General features: G+C 36.6%; 1 protein-coding gene and 1 pseudogene across 15 annotated transcripts in view; both read right to left on the minus strand.

The window, feature by feature from the left end:
• The window catches only part of HDAC9 (histone deacetylase 9), a 970,134-nt gene that overhangs the window by 425,991 nt on the left and 525,639 nt on the right, over nt 1-18,504 (minus strand). The gene's annotated exons all lie outside the window — the stretch shown is intronic.
• The window catches only part of LOC143678905 (casein kinase I-like), a 62,428-nt pseudogene continuing 52,036 nt past the window's right edge, over nt 8,113-18,504 (minus strand).

Consider the following 18,504-nt stretch of genomic DNA (forward strand, 5'->3'; position numbering starts at 1 on the left):
ACATTTGTGTACTACAAACATTTTTCTTTGTTATCAAAGTCCAAAGATATATTCTACCTTAAGAAGTGAGGGTTGTAATGTATTTGCAGGGATATTTAAGAAAGAATGAAAATCTGCCTGCCAAGATGTGGGAAATATATATAGATTAGCCAACAACCTCAGCAGTGTTGTCAGGTCCAAACACCAAGGAGGAACTGGAATCAAGTTTCTATGTGCTAGTTTTTAAATAGTAATAATCTGTGTTTCAGTTACCTCATTCCTAAAATCAACACGGCTGGAAAAGTGTGAAGAAACCTGAAACGCGTCTTTAACTAAATGGCTGGAGAAAAAATACTTGATGAGCTGAGAATAAATTTTAAAAGATAATGCTTACATTTTTCAAAAAAATGAATGATACATATAATTTTCTAAGCACAACTCTTACAGATAAAAGACCATTTTGTAAGGAGTAGTTTCACATACAGCGTTTCTCACTGCTAATCATACCAGTAGTTTCTGGCTGGTGCCAATTCTGATTGGTCAGTGCCTATGCCAAACTGGCTGTTAAATATTTGGAAAATGAACTTATCTATAGGATTAGAAAAGTTAGGTAATTAAGTAAAACAGTTTAAAGCAATAGGGCATTTTGGAGGGGAATCCACGGTGAACCAGACTGCATGCCACTTTCAAGGGGGTCATTTCTAATAAATTATTGGCAAAAGTAATACAAGCTCCTGTGTAGACAGAAATGACCCAATTTTTAATTAAAAATAACTCAACAGACTTAATCACTCTGAAAACCAAACAAAATGCTTTTGTGAGTCAACTTGGATATGAAGGCTGCCAGTCAACTTCTGTTCTAAAATCTAAATGGCTATTCCCATTTTTCTGCCTGTGTTCCCCAAACACGTTATTTAACCTTTCTAGGTTTCAGTTTCCTCATGTGTATCATGGAGATAAGGACAGTTATAGTGAGAACATGCAGTTGTTATGAAGATTAAATGGGATAATTCATCTAAAGCACCTACAACATATAATGTATTCCTCAATAAATGTTTGTTGTTAATATGGTGCACATATAAATATACACACACATATATGGGAAATTTCTGTACAGACATGGCTCTTTTTATTGTGCTTCTCTTTATTTATTCAAAGATTCTATATTTTTACAAATTAAAGGTTTGTGGCAACCCTGCGTTGAGCAAGTCTCTTGGCTAACTGCTTGTTTCTGCATCAAATTTTGGTAAATTTAACAATATTTCAAATCTTTTCATTATTATTTTATGTTTATGGTGATCAGTGATCTTTGATGTGTCCATTTTAATTGTTTAAACATGTAGACAGCAAACTTAATTGTTAAATGTTCTATGTTCTGACTGCACCATGGATCAGTCATCCCCTTCCCTCTCCTCGTGCCTCCCCCCTTCCCTAAGACCTAATATTGAAATTAGGCCAATTAATAATACTACAATGGCCTTCAAGTGTTCAAACGAAAGAAGGAGTTGTATCTCTCTCACTTTAAATCAAAAGCTAAAAACAATTAAGCTCAGTGAGGAAGGTACATCAAACTTTGAGACAGGCCAAAACCCAGGCTTCTTGTGCCAAACAGTTAGCCAAGCTGTGAATGTAATTAAACATGCTACTCTAGTGAACACACGAATGAGACAAATGTGATAAACAGCATTACTTTACTACTGATATGGAGAATGTTTGAGCGTTCTGAAGAAAAGACCAAACTAGCCACATTATCTTAAGTCAAACCTAGCCCAGAGCAAGGCCCTAACTCAATTCTGTGAAGGCTGAGAGAGGTGAGGAAGCAACAGAAGAAATGTTTCAAACTAGCAGAGGTTGGTTCATGAGGCTTTAGGAAAGAAGCTGTTTCCTAACATAAAAATACAATGTGAAGATGTGCTGATGTAGAAGCTGCAGGAAGTTATCCAGAAGATCTAAGATCACTGGTAAAGGTGGTTAACAAAACAACAAAACAACAGATTTTCAATGTGGACGAAACAGCCTTATATTGCATTTAAGACTGTCATAGCTAGAGAAGAGAAGCTGATACCTGGTTTCAAAGCTTCAAAGCTAGGACAGGCTGACTGACTCTCTATGTTAGGGCTTAATGCAGTGGGCCTTCAGTTGAAGCCACTGCTCATTTACTATTCTGAAAATCCCAGGTCCCTTAAGAATTATGCTAAATCTACTCTGCCTGTGCTCTAGAAATAGAACAAGAAAGCCTGAATGAGAGAGCACATACCTATGTTTATAACATAATTTACTAAATGTTTTAAGCCTATTGTTGAAACCTACTGCTCAGAAAAAAAGATTCCCTTCAAAACATGACTGCTCATTGACAACACATTCTGTCACTCAAGAGCTCTGATCCAGATGTACGACTTAATAGAAACATCCATTCTGCAGCCCATGGATCAAGATCAAGGTTTCATTTTGATTTGCAAGTCTTATTATTTAAGAAATACATTTTGTAAGGCTATAGCTGCCATAGACAGTGATTTACTACTCTGACAGATTTGAGCAAAATCAACTGAAAAAACTTGCAGAAAGAAGTCACCATTCAAGATGCCATTAAGAACACTCATCCCTCCCCCTACGCAGGACATGACATCCAGGGATGACAGTCTCCCTGGCAATGTGGGAGATGACTCCCATGGATGAATCCAGACCTGGCATCGTGGGATCAACAATTCCATCCTGACCAAAAGGGGGAAAAGAGGTGTAATTAATAAAGTATCAGTGGCAGAGAGAAAATCAAGAGGCTACTCTAGAGGTTGTTCTCACGCAAGTTTCAGTTAGACCTTGCTACCTATCATAACCTGCCAAACTCCAACCAAGTTCATTCTAAAGCCAATTCTAAAGAACACCTAGGGCAACATAGAAGATTCCACAAGGGTTCCACGCACTAGAGTAACTTTCCAGAAATCCACAACCTCTAGAGGGGTCCCTGGTCCAGATAAGTCCTGAAACCTAGTCCAGCCTCTCCAGAACATCAGACAGTTTCATCTCCCTTCCCCACATTAGTGACAGACCCTTCCAATATCAAAAATTTAGAATTGCCATAGCCCAAACAACCCTAAAGAGAGGGATGGAAAGATCAAAGGTGATGGTGGAGTTATACATAGAAGATAGGATTTAACAAATTAATATGAATGCTGAAATCACTAAAGCGGTATCTTTAAGTCTCCAGCAGCTAGAAGTAAAAACCTAAAACTCTGACATTGTAATCCATGTCAAACTCTGAAATATGTTCTACAACTAATTGAAATGTATAGATTTTTTGGTATATATGTTATTTTTCACAAATAAAGAAGGAAAAAAGTCGATTGTGAGATGACAAAAAAATATTTAAGCCCTCTAGCCTCCTATATTCTGGAGCAGCTAGAAGGAAAAATCTGAGATGATCGTATGGTAGCTCATGACAAACTCTGGGATCTGTCCTGTAACCACTTGTTGAAGAGTGCTTTAAAACGACTGCTTTTTTATTTCTTTGCTTTGTATATATGTTATACTACACAATAAAAAAAAAAGTTAAAAAAAAAAAACACTCGTGGTTCACAGGAGGAGGCAAAATATCAACATGAAAAGAAGTTTAGAAGAAGCTATTTCCAACCCTCATGGATGACTTTGAGGGATCCAATACTTCAGGGGAGGAAGTAACTGCCTATATGGTAGAAAAGTAATAGACATAAATGAATTGCTTTAATAAAATAATGAAACTTGAATTGCTAAAGAACAAAGAAAGTGGTTTCTTGAGGTGGAAACTACTCCTGATGAAGGTGCTGTGAACATTGCTGAAATGACAACAAAGGATTTAGAATATTACATGAATTTAATGGATAAAGCGGCAGCAGGGTTTCAGAGGATTAGCTCCAATTTTGAAATAAGCTCTGTTCTGTGTAAAATACTATCAAACAGCATTGCATGCTACAGTGAACTCTTGTGAAAGGAAGAGTCAAGCAATGCCACAAACCTCATGGTTGTCTCATTTTAAGAAATTGCTGTAACCACCCCAACCTTCAGCAACCACCACTCCGATCAGTCTGCAGCTGCTGACATTAAGGCAAGACCCTCCACCAGCAAAAAGATACCTTGCTGAAGACTCAGATGATGGCTAGCATTTTTTAAGCAATAAAGTATTTTAATTAAGGTATGTACACTGTTTTTTAGACACTATGCTACTGCACACTTAAGAGACTACAGTATAGTGCAAACATTACTTTTGTATACACTGGGAAATCAAAAAGGTCACGTAACTTGTTTTATTGTGATAATTGTGCTCTATTGTGCTTTATTGTGCTCTCTTGAGTGGTCTAGAACTGAACCTGCAATATCTCCAAGGTATGCCTGCAGATGAAAATGAGTCACCAACATTAAGTAGTTAAAGAAACAAAAATATTAGGAAAAATGAAAATGGCATATGATTCTTATTAAATTTTAGAAATTAATAAAAGTGAAGTTTCTAAATGGACAAAGAAAAAAACTGAAAAAATTCACCTTCATTGTTAAAGCAATGCAAATAATAAAACAAAAGGTACCATGTTCTAATTATCAAATATCATATATATATATATGGAGAATGTTTGAGTGTTCTGAAGAAAAGACCAAACTAGCCACATTATCTTAAGTCAAACCTAGCCCAGAGCAAGGCCCTAACTCAATTCTGTGAAGGCTGAGAGAGGTGAGGAAGCAACAGAAGAAATGTTTCAAACTAGCAGAGGTTGGTTCATGAGGCTTTAGGAAAGAAGCTGTTTCTTTAACATAAAAATACAACGTGAAGATGTGCTGATGCAGAAGCTGCAGGAAGTTATCCAGAAGATCTAAGATCACTGGTAAAGGTGGTTAACAAAACAACAAAACAACAGATTTTCAATGTGGACGAAACAGCCTTATATTGCATTTAAGACTGTCATAGCTAGAGAAGAGAAGCTGATACCTGGTTTCAAAGCTTCAAAGCTAGGACAGGCTGACTGACTCTCTTTGTTAGGGGCTAATGGAGTGGGCTTTAAGTATGTGTGTGCGATGCCCTATACGTGTAGGGCAAGTATATGACCAAATACAGAATTATGTACTGAAAGTGGCAATGTTTGGCACAAAAATTCTGAAAATCAATTTGATGACATGTGTCAAGAGACATTAAATTTTTCTACTCTTTGGCTCAGGTTTGGCAACTCTAGGAATATGTCAAAAAAGTAATACTAATAGAGAAAAAAACAGTTCAATGTCATAGTGTTTACTGGAGTAATATTATAATCTAAATCTCCAACAACAAAGAAATGTCTAAGTAAAATATCCGTTTGATGAAAAATAGGCAACCACTAAAAATAACGTTTATGAGAACATGAAAAATGCTATTATAACATTAAGTGAAAAAAAATTAACAAAGTGGCATATACTCTTTAATATGTCTACAAATACATAAATGTAATTTAATTTAGTTAATATACATTTCTTAGCACCTTTGAGTGCCAAGTATGGTTCTACACGTTGGGGATAAAGTAGTTAATAAAGCAGGGACACATTCCAGCCTTCATGGGACATAAAGTCTACTGGGGAGTTTTAATTTTATTACAGTCCTGAATTCTAACAGCAGACTGGTGAAATAAGGAACAGAAGTTGGTTGTGATTCGGGTGGAAAGATTAATGATTTCCCAACTTTTCCTACGTTTCTGTATACTTCCCAAATTGCATCTAATGCTCTACTACTGCAGTAAGTAGAAGCATATAAATATAACTTAGATTTGCAGATTTCAGGTAGTGAACTACAATGTTAATAGTCTATATAAAACTTAATAGTCTATTTCAGACCTATTTTCAGTAATTCAAGATAAATTCAAGACAGAAATGCTGTCTATAGATGTTAAGGCTGCAGATACCTAGTAAAACACTGATTGTCCTTGCTTGTCATCTGAAGTGTGAGTGTGTATGTGTGTGTGTGGTTGTAGACTGCTATCAATCTTAGGTTGCTAACTAGTTACTTCTCAATGTATTGATCAGAAACTTGCACTAATGCGTTCTACAAGCGTCAATTTAATGAAAATAGGAAACGATACATTAATAAAGCATAGTTGGGTAGACACTGTCTCCTAAAACATGCTGTTTATAAAAAGAAAGAAATCAATTCTGACAAACTTGGAACCAAATGATGATGCAGACCTGTATGATATCTTAGTTGCAGACAACTGTCTTATACAGAACTATCTGTCAAGGTCTTGGGGTAACATAAGATTTGAGCATAACTTTGTAGAACTGGCATAATTCTAATCAAAAGCAAACACTATTAAGGGCACTTCATTTTTACATTAAAACTCCCAACTATACCCTCTATTTTTTTTGGAAATCCAAAAAAATACGGGTCAGAATTTAACCCTCTAAAGACAGAATGTAAAATCTCAAGAGACCCTGGGGTCTCTCCTTGCTGGCATCTTATTATCCACAAACTATAAACATCAAACCCCTAAAAAGTCCCCAAAAAAGAAGACAAATAAAGTCCTGCAACTCTCTGAAACAGTTATTGTAACCTCAAAGGGTAATTTGACTTCTTAACCTGCTATCCCAACAGAAATGATTGTGTCTAACTGCTTGCCTTTGTTCAGAGACTAATCACAAAATTGTGAAAAATCACCCTCAACTTACAAAAACTGCTCTTGATTATAAATAATTGCCCCAGACTGAGAGAAAGCGGCAGGCAAGATCCCAGTCTTTCATCCAATTTATTCAGCAGCAATCCACATTCCATTTGTCTAGACTAAATATAGCAGCGTTTATACAAGAAATCAATAGTGCTTGCAGAGAGGAGAGCAAAGGAATGAATATTTCATCAAACTCAGAGGGTCATCTTTGGCCCGCTGGATTAGGTCCTGTTACTTGGACAATAGCTAATCTCTGGCTAATCATAATCATATCATAGCCATTCTTTCTATTTTTAACATTAATTACATTGTGGGTGTCAGGGACTCGTATTTCAAAAGGAATGATGGATTTTTCCTACATCTTCTGGGACAGTCTAATAAGCCCCCCCAGGAACAATAATAGTAACACGATGCCCAATGCAGTTCAGCAAGTTCCAGTCACTATCCCACCACACAGTGTGAAAGAAAGGGCACTGCCCACAGCTGCCACACTGCATAATTACAAATCATCAACTTAGGAGGAAACATTAGCCACCGGTTTTAACAGCGGGGAAATGGAATCACTCTGGTTCACACAGTCCTTGTCTGCGATCACCAATATTCCTCACAGATTCTTTAGAACAGGACCCAATGATATGTCAGTTAGAAGGAACTTGACGACAACATACATTAGTATTAGTTTCAACAAATCATGATCTCTTTTTGGATCTCAGGATCTCAAGGTAAGAGGGAGGAAGGCCCATGGCACAAGATAACTTTTATTTATAATCACCTTGTTTGTCTAAGATTGTAACTACATGCATACATGTCTATGATATATTTATTTCTATTATTATTCTAATGTCAAATACCTATTTTTAAGCTTTAAAGAGAATTGAAGGCAATGTAGCTTCTATCATCACATTTGTGTGCTCTGCTAAACATTTCCATATACACAGAACTAGTCTTTATTGTCACTCTACAAAGTACTTTTAATTCTTTCTTCAGTGCCTCTTTTATTTCTTCTTTGACAGCTATTCCAGCTATTCCTGGTTATGTTTAGCATTCATCAGCTCATGCAATATTTTTAAGAAAAGCTTTTCATTTTCATGAACTTAAAAACAAAATTTGTAAAAATAATAAAACAGCTCCCGTTTCTAAATAAAAACAAAATCTCAGATCATTTAGATGTTTGGTGATTAAATTTATTTAAGCAATACACATACAGGTTCAGTTATAAGACGTTAACTAAATTGCTGTGACAAATATGCTCTTTATAAAAAAGAAAAAAAACACCAAGACCACTCTAGGGTCAAATTCAGAATCCTGAAGAAAATCTAGTAGCCATGGAATTTTTCATATTGCTACCTTATCGGCTGATTTACAAACACAGAGCCAACTACATTAAGAATGCTTAAGTAACTTGCAAACCCTAGGGATTTGCCTAGGAATGCACAATTATAAGCATTTACAGCCATCACATGATGGCTGATGACTATTCCTCTGAAATTAGACTTCAAAGCAGTACATTTCCAAATAAAACCTTTTAACAAAAAAATTGGCACATGCACAATTTCTCCAAATTTTGTATTATCAACTGTTAATTTTTCCACTTGAAAACGTGCATTAGAAACTGGAACCATAGTTCACTATCAGTCAATACTCATAATTATAGCACTGCACCTTGGGATATGGCAACACTAACGCAGCTCAGAGTCAGTTTATACTGAAATTAAGTTTTTCACACCAAAATGAAAGAGGGGCACACCACTGTTATTGACAAATGTACATATCAACTGACAGGTGAACATATAAACTAAAATTTCTAGACTTGGGGACAAGCAAGATGCTCTGATCATTTTCTTGGCTGGTTCTGTTCCTACATTCGTGCAGAGAAACCTGGGTGAGGGTGGGTCTGCTCTGCTATGCCCACTGGGGAGGCTGCCTGCCAAGCTATTTTCTGTGATAACATTGCCCAATCAAATATTGGTGGTTTAGAATTCAGAAAAAGAATGTGGAATAGCTACTTCACATGTATGTAATGAGCGTTTACTCAGAGTGTGGACCATTAAAATTATTTAAGTATATGGCAAATTTTGCCGGAAACCTCTTATGTAAAATGTTACTTCTGTAACATTTTCTTTTCACTAGTCTTTTTATATCTTTGTTGCAACCTTTAGAAACATAGGATGTTGCTATTAAAATATATTAACATGCATCCTCCTATGATACCATGGCATCTTGGAAATCTTGCTCAATATATACCAAGATGTGCACTAATGCTAGCACTGTCCAGTGCTGCCTTGTCCGGTTGTCTCTGTACTTTTTGGCAAACCAAAATCAATAAGGAATAATTTATTACAGTGCTGCCCAGTAGCCATTAGGAAGTTATCTGGTTTATATTCTCTGTTTATAAAATGCTTTATATGAACATACTTAATTCTCTTGATCATCTATCTATCCAATCATCTAACAAAAATGCAGTGTTCATTGTTAATCTTCTTGAACAGAAACTGAAGTCTTTGAGGCTGGGTGCAAGAATGTCTATCACTAAACCATTTGTAGTCTTATTCCTGACTATCCATGGTGGGTGAGGCCCACATAAGAAACTTTCAGAGATTGCTCTTCTACAGCAATCAGGGATACCTGGCTTTCTCAAGATTCTAGTTTCACTGCCATTTCTTCACCACTGGTGATGGTGAGCACAAGATGAATATTCCTCAAGAAGCCAGACCCAATTCTCCATACCCGCTTACATTCCCCTCTGGTAATGGCCTGAGTCTTAGAGCTGTTGCTGCCCAGCATCCTAAAACATCAAGTTAGGAACTGGGGCCAGGCCTGCATATCTGAGGCAGGACGGGGACCTTGCAGGTTTGTCCACAGAGCACAGCTGAGAGGGGGACACAGCAGCAAATGGGCAATAGAGACTCTTTCTTGGTGTTTCAGGGGTGGGAACTGACCGTGGGTGGGGGGCAGGGACCACTGCTGCTTAGTCAAGTTTCCTTCCAAAAGGCTGCCACTCATGAAGAGGTCCTTGAGGTGACCAGGTTGGCCCAACTGTCTCAGGGCCCTAACCTCACTTTTGTGAGGGCCTCATGGGCTGGAATCTGGGGCAGGGAATGATGACGAGGTGCTGTGGGGAGGAACCCATCTGTTTCCTGCGGCCCAGCCGATGCCCCATCTCGATGTCCTGGGTCGCCACTGAGTACCCCCAGGCCCGCAGCTGCTCCTTGATTCTGGGAAAGGGCTCCTGGGTGACAGCTCCCGACAGACCCAGCAAGGCAGGGGCTACAGGGATTATCCAAGAGTCTTATTTTTTTTTCAATCTTTTTCTTTAAACCATACTTTAGATCACAACTAGATGAGTTTCCTGAAATACTGCTTTATCCACAACAAAATCCATCATAGTCTGAGTAAACTCCCTAGGCTTATATCCTGCTCCCCACGTGGGAGACTAAACAATATTATAACAGGGAGTACTTCATTCATACCTTTTCCTTATTATACTCCATCTCCTACCCATTTTCCTTCCTCTCCTATCAATATAATTCATCAAACATTTTTGAGCACCTACAGTATGCTAAATGTAGTGGAAATATAAATGTGTATGATGTGGCCCCTGCTTTCTGGAGTTCACAAACAGTATTTATAATAAGGAAATGGGGGTGGATAGATAGGGGGTCAGATGTTATAGGTAGGATGGAGGAATGGTGTAGGCACATAACCGTAATGCAACGTACTATGCTATTTGTTACAAGGGAACTAAACAAAGAAACCACTGCTTTTTCCAGGCAGTCAGAAAAGGCTTCACAAAGAAAACACAAGTGTCTGCCCCTCCACATGTCATTAGAAATGTAGGTAAAGGAACCTGGGGTAGAGCGGCCAGCATATGCAAAGGGACAGGAAAATAAAAAGAGAATTGCAAATAGTTTTGTGTGACGACCTCAATAGACAAGGGTGGTATAAAGGGTCAGAAAGGGAGCAGGAGAATTAGTTATTTCACCAAGCAGGCAGCCTGGCAAAGGCCACAGCCGTCACTGTCAAACTGCAGAGGCAAGTTACTCAACCTCTTGGTAGCGTCTGAATTTATCCCCTCGCAAAATGTGACCTATCATGGTATGAGGAGTACATCAGGCTAAAGCAAGTCTCCTCTCACCTTAGCCTGTGGACACTAATTGACATCAGATGCTTTAAAGCAGAGAAAAAGCATGAAGAAATGGTTTCTGTCTGGTGGGAGTGGAAAACATGGAGTGGAAAGAATGAAATGAGAAGAGACCGGAGGGAAGCTGTACTCCAACCCCATTTCTCCCTCACTCTTCGTTCCTCTCTTTCAGCTCTGTCAGACTAATGAATTAAAACAGAGAAGAGGTGGAAACAGTGAGGAGAAGAAATGGTGGGAGTTTATCAGGTAGAATCCACTGGCTTTGGGAAATAAGTAGAAACTTTAGTTGTTCTCTTCCTACAGAGCTTAATTTTAATTAGTTTAAACTACCCTGGTATCTCCCCTCCTTGAATTCCTGCTACTGCTTCCTACCACCTCACCCTTTGAACACTCATTTGTAACAACATGCAGTTTATAATTTTACTTTAAAATTTTATTGTTTATATCCTTTTGTTTATATCATAGCATAAGCTGATTGAGGCAGGGGCATCCCTGATACCTGTTTGCACCTTGTTTCTCTAGTTTTCTGCCTCAGTAACCACTTTGCAGCACCAACTCATAAGTATAATGCAAGTATCAAGACTGTTTAGGATAGTACGCATCACAAATTACAACGCAGTGATTGTTTTTACAGCATCACCAGGTTTACATGCCATTTTTCATTCACAGTTTAATTCAGCAAATATTTGTAAAGATCTGCTAAATGCCAAAAGAGTTTTTACTAAAAAACTTGAAACCAATATATGCACCTGCTATTAAACCTCTCCATTTAACTACCTCATTACTGCTTTCTCCAGTATTCCTGGTCTCAATAATCGCAGTCAAAGAAGAAATATTAAAGTCATTTTTACCCCTCTCTCCCCTTTTATTATCCATGTCCAATCACCACAAATGGTCTCTTTCACTCTTAAATATTTTTACAATCCATCAATACTGCTCTGTTAGCACTGCCTGCTTTACTAATGCAGGTCCCTGTCACTTTCCCGGCTAACCCTCTTTCTGGTACCCCATTCCTTCACATTACAGCCTGACCTTCTGTGCCGTGGTTTCCCCTCCACTCCGGCCTCACTGACATTCTTTCAGTTGCTTCCATACACCACGCTGTCCTACATCTCAGAGGTTCTCATTCTACACTCCTCTGCCCCAAATCCTTTCTCCCAACTCCACCTCTTCTTTTCTAGTTTGACCCTTACTTATCCTTGTATCTTAGTGCAGATATACTTAATGGGGGATGTGTTTTTGAGTCCTATTGCATCTTCCCATTAAATCTTGCACTCCCTTTCAATACGCTTGTTTACTCGTCTACCCTTCATCACTATTTTAACTTCCATGAGAAAAGAGACTAGGTTTACAGTACCCAGTCCAGTGTAAAAGCATAGTAGGGCCTCAATTCATGCTAGGGATGAATAAATTAATGAGTTATAGTCAGATTATTATGGAAATAAAATTAGAAAAGTATGTGTGCGTGCACACACACACACACACACACACACAATTCTAAAGCATTCTACTTACTAGGGATGTTTGGTTGTTGGAATTCCAGAGAGATATTATTTTACTGCTTTAATTATCGATAAGTGTATATGTTTCTGATGATAAGGAAAATTTATTTGAAAATGCACTAAAACATTTTCCATCTAAGTTATCATTCACATTTCTCAGTCCCTAATGCATTTCTTAAAACTCAGCATAGTGACTGGCAAAACTCCCCGACGTTAGGTGGGGAATACTGGACAAATTTAAACTTGTTTTTCAATACTGTGAGCCTCAATAGGGAACATCAACCATGGGTCACAGTTATAAAGCATCTAAACAATAATGCTCAATTCATGAATGATCACCTCATGCTATATTAGTAGAACTGAGATATGTTAGAACTATATTAGTAAGCTGCAAGCTAAGACATTTTTTAAATCTCCAACTGAAAGATGAAGAATTAAAGATATAAATAAATATAAAATAATAAATTCTCTGAAAGTAACATTTAAAATTATTTCACATTTTACCTAAAAAAAGAATTGGTAGTTGATTCTTTTTTTAACCCTGAAGCACTTTTTATGGACAGTTATTCATTGCAATGTGGAGTGTGGTGATTTTAGACTTGTCATCTGAAAATTTAAATTAATACATTTGAATGTGCCTTACATCAAAAATTGGAAAACAAATAATATAGCCTTAGCTTGATGATAACACTGTTCAAACTTCACTTCAGTATTAAAAATATTCTTAGCTCATTTTCTACCATTATTATTTATGAAATATCACCATGGAATGAAAAGGGTGAGTAAATAATCCGAAATGAGAAGAATCAGTTTTGTAACAAAATTATTTAAATTGATTAGTCCAGAAAAGCAGTTCCCACCCAAAGTAATACTGTTCAAATTACACATATCTTCAGTTTCTTTAAAGTGCACAAACACATGGTGTAAATGAAAAGAAAACAAATGCAAACAGCAATCTGGGCTTTGATTTACTATTCTCTTATTTCCCAGGGGTCTGAAAAGGAGGCAAAAATAACCACAAATGACTAAAATACCAGTAGGCCTTGAAATATCAGCATTTAAGTTAAAGAATGCTAACTTTTTAAATTAAAGCCTTTAGTATTTTGATTTACTTAAATTTCCTCTGTGCAAATATGCTTTTTGAATTAAATAGTCATAACAAACCATAACATAAACATGAATTGCCAACTAATTTGTAATACCCACTTAGTGCTGAAGTACTGCAGTGTCTGCTAATCCTTGACTATTAAGATCTAAGTAAAAGCTTCATTGAGCATCTTGCTGTATAAAAACAAAATCAAGTCAATTTATGTGACTTCAAGGTATTAGGACCTAAGAACCTATTCCATATTATTTTGCAATTTGAAATAAAGTTTTAATCTGATACAACAGTACTTGTATAAAACTGTCAGTAGGCGAGAAATTTTAATGTTTTGAAAAACAAAATGTAGGTATTAATCTCAAAGAATTATTTAGCCACATATAACATCATCATCTGGGACCTACAACAGTTTGAATTCTAAAGGAACTACTCATGACAGTAAGGACAAACTCTACAGCTTATATATCCTTCTATGTTACAGACAAGTTCTAAGTTATTACTGTTTTCAAATAGTTAATGAAAATTTCTCCTCATTATGAGAACCTAAAATTTGAAGCACGGGATTCCTGTGTAACTCCAGAATCTAATACATCACCTGGCATATAATATATGCTCAATAAATGATGACTGAATAAATGACACTCTCAGCAGATAGCTCTAACAACATTCTTTTTGAACAAATCATATTTGTTTATTCAGCAAAATTAACTTCTTCACAATTGTTGAGTCCTGCTCTTGTTATCAGTCACTGTTTTAGTTTGCTAAAGCAGCTAGAATGCAACACACAAGAGATGGATCAGCTTTTAATAAGGGGATTTATTTGGTTACAAATGTATAGTTCTTCAGAGTAAAGGCAGCTGGCTTTCATCTGAGTTTCTCTGTCACATGAGCAGGCTCGTGGCAATGTCTGCTGGCCTTCTCTCCTGGCTTCTGGGTTCCGGCGGCTTTCCCCTGGTCGATTCCTTTCTGCATCTCCAAACATCTGGGCTGAGCTGCGAGTGCTGAGGTGAGGTATGCTGAGTTTCTTGGGCTGGGCTGTGTTGAGCTTTCTTCTGACCTCTCTCTTTTAAGCCTCCAACTAATTAAATTAAACCTCACTCATTGTGGAAAGCACTCCCCTTAGCGGACCACAAATATAATCAGCCATAGATGAATTTCACATGCTGATGATTTAAGTCCATAGCAACAGAACTAAGCACCATCACCTAGCCAAGCTGACGCCTGAACCTACTACCACAGTCACCCTCCCTTAGAGAAGGGCATAACTGTGCTGTTTTGATTTGTGGTGGGTAGAGCAGACAGCTTATCATTATTCTCAGGTCTTGCTGGCAAGAAACAATTACTTTTAATCAGTAAAACATACTCCAATATTTTCTGAAAGCTTCAATCCTTAATATATTCAAGATAACAACTTACATTAAAAGTTGGAAGAAAGTAGGAGGAGAAAAACAGCGAAAAAGCCACAAGTGATACTTCCCTCATTTTCCTCTGCTTTGAACCATGTGTTTTACTTGCCTACTCTGTGATCTTCAATCCTGCAGAATGGGAATAGACAACCAATGAACTTTTTTCTGCAGAACTCAGTTGTTACCTAAATTTGAAGGAAATTTTCATTACCAAAAAAAAAAAAAAAAATCTGAAAGTCCCACTAAAACCTTCTAATTAAGGGATTGCACTGGCTTTAAAGAGCAAAGTATTTCTTTAAACAGCTTGGCACTTTCTTCAAATAAAATCTTATGAATAGGCAAAAATATAAAACCAGCAAAAGTGCCACTGTTTGGCGAGTGGGAGGGTGAACTGAAGTCCTACTCCCTTATTTCCTTTCCTGTCCTTGCCCCTGGGACCTTTCAAAGGTCAAAAAATCAGCTTGAAAACCAATGTTCTAATGTGCTTAAGTATTTGGCTAAATGCAAATGAGAGGCAAATTATATTGCTGTTTTTTCAAAGAACAGTGTATTCCTATTTTATGAGAATTGGAATTAAGGGGAATTTAAATCTTTTTATGTGAAAATACTAATACAGTTACAATTTTTACATATAATTTAAAAAAAAGATATCTATCATTCCACAATTTCAAACCTACCCAGCCAAAGGGATTGGCAGCTGCATATGTTATTACCACAGGGTGGCACCACTTTTGCTCGTAAACCGAAATACCCACTACCCTTTGTTAGGAATCGCTTTGGAGTCTATGAGTTCTAAAGAAATTATGCAAGTTTGGAATTATGCAAAGTTTGCAGGGCTCAAGCATTCTCATAAAATGTCACTTCCTTGTATAGATTCCAAATTTAGCTTTCCAAACAAGGATAAGAGAAATCTATTTTTACAGAGTGACAACATAAGTTTGATGTATCTGGAAAAATTTTTGATTACTTAAATTATGGAACAAACACTAATGCAGCACGTATACTATGCCAAACACTGCTTGAATGCTTTATAAAGTAAATGGTAATTCATTTCATCTTCTTTACAAACCTATGAGGTTGTACTGTCCTGTAACCTATGCAGTGGACACAGTTAGGATCCTCATTTTACAGATGAGGAAAGTGGAGGACACAGAAAGATGAGGACACAAGGTGATACCACAGGAGTGGAGCCCACGCCGTCCACTTCCAAAGTCCGTGATCTGCACCACTGCACGCAGACTCGTCCTGAGCTCTGCACAATAGGCATACAGTTTTATTTCTACATAGTTCACCTTGGAAAATGTTTTGAAGCAAATGAGCCTGGAATTTTTTGTCAAAATAGTATTAGATATTTTTATTTTTAGAAGGGAAGAAAAGTGTTTATTTGTAACTACTGACATATTCCCAACAGAAATGTGTAATGAAACCCATTTCTGTATATTTGACACATTTGTGTACTTCAAGGTGAGTTCAAAGCATCTTTCTTAATATTTGCGTTTAAATGCTCTTTCAAGAAACAATCCTATATTTAGGAATTCCAAATTTGGTATTTCACCCTTTTCTTTTAGCTATACAAATTCTGTGGAGTCTAGACAATTTCCTTTTGTAATTCTTTTTCTTTCATTCACTGTGGCCTTACTGTCCACTGTGAAACTACTGACTTGCAGTAAAAGCCGCCCAATAATAATGAAGGCTTCTCTGGTACTGCATTAGCCAAATCCCATTGGGTGGCATCAAAGGCAGGCACGGTCAGCCACAATTAACTGTCAACAGTGTTAATGAGGTTTGAATGTATTGTTCATAGATTTTACATTTTTTAAATGAAGAAAGTAGTAACAAAAAATAAGAGGCAGCTGTTTTTTGACAGTGTGAGAAAAGATTTGACAGGATAGACTGTAATGGTTTATTTTTTCTTATTTCCAATGCGTTGGTTTTTGTTCATTATTCTCTGTGCATTATGAGTTAAACACTAGCTGTTAAGTTAAAACTAGCCATTTATTAGATAAGTGAAAGGGTCTACCTCAAAGAAGAGCCTGAAACTGTTAGAAAAATCCACTTATTCATATAAATAAACAGAAATCAATGTGTCTATATCTTTGCATTAATTAAAGACATCCCAAATTTGGCATATGAAAGTGCAGTAATTCTTCTATTTGGCTTCTAATTAATTAGACTGTCATATAATTTCTAGGATTTATTTACAGAAACAGCCTGTATTCAGAGAACTGCCAGTATTACAGTGTAATTTTCAATATTTGAAGAACAGCTTTGAGATCATCAGCCTACAATCTGAAGTAGTATAATCTGTACAAAGAGAAGTAAAAGCAGTTATCGAAAGTATTAAAAATGAATGCAGGGGTAGTTCTGTGGTAAATTCCCACCTGCCATGTAGGAGAACTGGGTTTGATTCCTGGCCCATGCACCAAATAACAAAACCAAAAATGCTAAGAGCAAAATCCCCTAGCATATACATAGCACATATCTACCTCTGTGTGTGTGTGTTTAGACAGACATACATATGTAGGGAGAAACATACAGAAAAATTAAAAATGAACACGACTCTGAAGAGAAGGGGTCAGTAAACTAAGACCTACGGCCAAATCCAGCCTGCCTTGTAAGCTCAGAATGATTTTTACATTTTTAAAAGGCTGGCAATGAAAATTACATGAAATTCAAATTTCAATGTTCATAAATAAAATTTTACATTAACTCTCATTTCTATGGCTACTTTCATGCTACAAAGTCAGAGCTGAGTAGTTGTGACAGAGATTGCATGGCCTGGAAAGCCTAAAATTTTTACTATCTGACTCTTCACAGAAAAAGTTTCCCTGCTGTAAAGAATCAATAGCCAATGTTTATTCTCACACAGTGGAACATCTTTGTGATAATCAAGTTTCCAAGCCTCCCCTCTAGCCTACTGGTTTCTTGTTAGGAAGTTAAAAATGATCATAGTTTATTTAAATTATGCAGGAAAGAAAATGCCATGAAAAGCATGCTCTAAGTATGTTCATTTGATCAATATATTAGCTTTATACTTTGTTCCTTGCTCTTCACATTAAGCAATTAACTGGAAAACAGAAACAATAAAAAAGAACAATGACATTTTTAAATGACCAATATATTCTGAGTACTAGCTATGATTTTTGCACGATTTCCTCTTTTAATACTCACAGTAGCCTTACTAACATTCCCATTTTACAGATAAAGATAACAAGGATTGGACAGGTTACAGCAACTTTCCAAGGTCACATACACCAACATCACCTCAGTGTTACTTAAAAAAATATATATATTGCTTACTTAAAAACATGGTAAAAGTTAATTTAGAATGGTGTTAATTGAAAGACACTGTACAATATTCCATTCTAAAAGTTTCAGGTGAATTTTCCTAATTTAAATCTTTCCTAAAATGAGTCAAAAATAGAATACTCTGCAAGAAGCTAGGTCTAGAACACATACTTGTTTAATTAAAATTTCTTTTAACAAAATAAAGCAAAATATATGACTGTTCCAATCTGTGTAGCAGCTGCTATACAATTTCCAAGCTTAATGGTATACTATATCTGTATATAAAAACTACAAGAGAGCTAGAATACTATATAGAAATCAATATTTCAATAATTTTAGCAATGTTTAGATATTAAAAGACACTGCATTTATTTGGCATTTAAATTTTTGTTAATAACGTGTGGACTGATTTGGCTGATGGTGAATATTTTTAAAACCT

Source organism: Tamandua tetradactyla, chromosome 1 (genome assembly GCF_023851605.1).
Source record: "Tamandua tetradactyla isolate mTamTet1 chromosome 1, mTamTet1.pri, whole genome shotgun sequence".
Lineage (NCBI taxonomy): Eukaryota > Metazoa > Chordata > Mammalia > Pilosa > Myrmecophagidae > Tamandua > Tamandua tetradactyla.